This window comes from Tupaia chinensis, unplaced genomic scaffold (genome assembly GCF_000334495.1).
Source record: "Tupaia chinensis unplaced genomic scaffold, TupChi_1.0 Scaffold000594_1, whole genome shotgun sequence".
NCBI lineage: Eukaryota > Metazoa > Chordata > Mammalia > Scandentia > Tupaiidae > Tupaia > Tupaia belangeri.
In genome coordinates, this window is record NW_006160110.1 from 1,901,508 (window position 1) to 1,905,015 (window position 3,508).

General features: G+C 38.9%; 1 protein-coding gene across 1 annotated transcript in view; it reads right to left on the reverse strand.

Moving 5' to 3' along the window:
• The window catches only part of SMAD4 (SMAD family member 4), a 52,978-nt gene extending 51,563 nt beyond the window's left edge, over nucleotides 1-1,415 (reverse strand). The window contains 1 exon segment of the mRNA XM_006158395.3: nucleotides 1,396-1,415. The gene's annotated coding sequence lies outside the window, so the exon portion shown is untranslated.
• Nucleotides 1,416-3,508: the final 2,093 nt, after the last annotated feature.

Sequence of the window (3,508 nt, forward strand, 5' to 3'; positions counted from 1 at the left end):
CGCCCGGTGCATGTGCGTGCGTGCCCAAGATCCCGAGAGGAGAATGGAGGAGAAGGGATTGCGGCGTGACCATCCCCCCTGGGGGGTGATTTCTTGCTTTCTGTCTCTATGTCTCTCTGTCTGGCGAGCGCACACGCCCTATAGTGAAAAACCTCTCCAAAAAAATAATAAAAAAGAATTATTTAATTTAATTTATTATTGTTACTACTTTTTTTAATTTGACCAGAGAGGGAAAATGAGAAAGCAAGCCACCAGGACTAGACTCAAATCACTGTCAGCCATGCGAGAGCCTTAACCACCACATTACCAGCCAGCCCCAAAGACAAGTGTGTGTGTGTTTGTTTTTGACAGAGTCTTGTATATCCTAATTCTTTTGCTTCAGGCTCCCAGTTGTTTGGCATTATTGAGTATAAACTGTACCCAGTCCTGGAGCCTGACACGTTCAGGTTGGCGCAGGAACTGAACCAGGCCTCACATACGGCTTCCAGCCTCTCAAGAAGTGATGCTGTCTGTAGGTCAACTTGACTGGGCCCCAGATTGTTTTCTATACACTACTGCATTTGAACAGAACAGTAAGCCTGCAGAGTTGATAGAGCAGATATTGTTTCCATTTAATAGACAAGAAAATTAAGAGAAATGTTAACCCATCCAGTCATTGTGCTAATGCTTTAATAAAAACATTTTATTTATTTATTTATTTATTTATTTATCTGGGGGTTTTTTTAGCCACAGCTCAAGTGCTCACCAGAGAGAGAAAGGGGGGGGGGAATCACCCCCAGGGCGGATAGCCATGCTACAATCCCTTCTCCTCCATTCTTCTCTTGGGATTTTAGGAGGGAACACACACACACATGCCTGGTGTAATTTTCAAGCCGCCAGGTCTGGGACTCACACCATGGTCAGCCATGAGGGAGTCTAACCTCTTCGCTATCACGCCACCTGCTGGCCCTAAGAACATATCATTTTATTTATAACAATATTGTGCCTTTGTCTACTATCCTTCCATAATATAGGTATTTATTACAGAAATATGTTTATACAATAATTCAAAATATTCATAAAGGGCTAGCCCTGTGGTCTAGGGGTTAATGAAGCCAAATCCTACATAGCTGATGGTGGTTTGAATCTCAGATCCAGCAGCTTGAAAAACATGTCAAGCGTGTGGGCATATATGTCCAAAATCTCAACTGGATAGTAAAAGGGATTATGATGTGATCATGGCGCATTGGGGAGTGCTTTCTTCCTCTCACTGGTGAGTATATGTGCCTCTGGCAATTAAAAAAAAAAGTTACAGAAAAATAGAATTAAAGTATGAGTGTTTTGGTACAAAACTTTTGAAATCCAGACACATTATTTTTCACAATACATATTTTTGTAAACTTTTTGAAGACTCACCTCTTATATCCTGGCTATAATTTTTTTTTCTACAAGGAACTCTCAATTATGTTTCAGCCACTTGTTATCATAGGAATTCCACAAAAAGAAAAAAAAAATGAAGACGTGGTTAAGAAAGAGAAGGTCATTTTTGTTCATGTTCAAAGAAATTTTCAATTAAAACAATCTTTGGGATACTATTAGGCCCCAACAAAGCATTAATTTTAGAAATGATATATGGGGGACCAGTGGATGGCATAATGGTATATCACTAAATTCCCACAAAGCTGACTATGGTTTGCCATCCCTTCTCCTTCATTCTCCTCCTGGGATTTTGGGCACAAATGTTTCAAATGAGACTTGAGCTGCACTCTGAAGAATGACTAGGATCTTCAGAGTGGACAAAAAGCAGCTGGATGTTAGAGAAAAAGAAATGATGTGAACGAGTGTCTGAAAACACATAGAGAAATGTATTTACTAGACAATGTGGAGCACATACCTGTCCTAATGTAATGGTGACTAAAGACAAGTACAGCCTTGTCCCATTGAGCCTTCAGTCTGGTAGATAAAAACTGTTTTTAAGGTTAGCCCTCAGAGATTTCAAACTGGTATTTCTCTGGGTCAGATTTTGAGTTGAAGTTCGTGTTTTATGTGGCATGTACAGTGGTTTCTCTCCCTCCCCATTCCTCCTTTTCTCCATGAATAAGTTGCCAATACTTAAAGATGAGATTTTTTTTATATATACCAATGGGTATCTTTTAGTTTCTCTTTAAACTGAAACTCTGGCAGAAGTGGACTAGCATTCTCAAATACCACGTCTACTGGAAGCAAGTAAGTCTACCTACTTTAGACGGGCATGCACTTGTATTCTTCAGTACTATTCTTTACACCTGGGATGTTTTGTTCATGTGTGTATTGGGTTTCTGGGAAAGTTATGACATATTTTTCTATGCAAAAATGCAGGGATTTTGGGCACAAATGTTTCAAATGAGACTTGAGCTGCACTCTGAAGAATGACTAGGATCTTCAGAGTGGACAAAAAGCAGCTGGATGTTAGAGAAAAAGAAATGATGTGAACGAGTGTCTGAAAACACATAGAGAAATGTATTTACTAGACAATGTGGAGCACATACCTGTCCTAATGTAATGGTGACTAAAGACAAGTACAGCCTTGTCCCATTGAGCCTTCAGTCTGGTAGATAAAAACTGTTTTTAAGGTTAGCCCTCAGAGATTTCAAACTGGTATTTCTCTGGGTCAGATTTTGAGTTGAAGTTCGTGTTTTATGTGGCATGTACAGTGGTTTCTCTCCCTCCCCATTCCTCCTTTTCTCCATGAATAAGTTGCCAATACTTAAAGATGAGATTTTTTTTATATATACCAATGGGTATCTTTTAGTTTCTCTTTAAACTGAAACTCTGGCAGAAGTGGACTAGCATTCTCAAATACCACGTCTACTGGAAGCAAGTAAGTCTACCTACTTTAGACGGGCATGCACTTGTATTCTTCAGTACTATTCTTTACACCTGGGATGTTTTGTTCATGTGTGTATTGGGTTTCTGGGAAAGTTATGACATATTTTTCTATGCAAAAATGCATCACGACCTTTCCGACAACCCAATTACCCACTCCGTGTATGCCTTTGCGTTTGAAGTCCTGGAGCAGTGGTTTACTTCTGTCCCTGCTCTCCTACATTTTTTTCAACAAACTTCAATAGGAGAAAATACAGGAAAAAGCATAACTTGTCTTAGAAAAATCCCCATTTGAAACTATTAAATGTTATATTAGGTCATCAGGAAAGTCATGATATATTTTTCTATACAAAATCCGTCATGACTTTCTCAACAACCCTAGTACTCAGACCATAAATACTTTTTACTAAACTGTGTGCTAGACACTTGACTTTTCTCTGTTGAGCTTTCTATAGCCTCCTTTTGATCTAGGTTCGGAAAGTTTAAGTAACTTAATTTGTCTTAGTACTTACTGTGGAATCTAATCCAAATCTCTGACTACAGACTCCTCTATGTAGATAACTGTTGGTTGTCTGGAAGGTATATGTTCAACATATATTTACTGAATATGGGCAGAAGTTCAGTATTCAAAGATATGTAACAAACTGCTTCTCAGGTAAGTAAC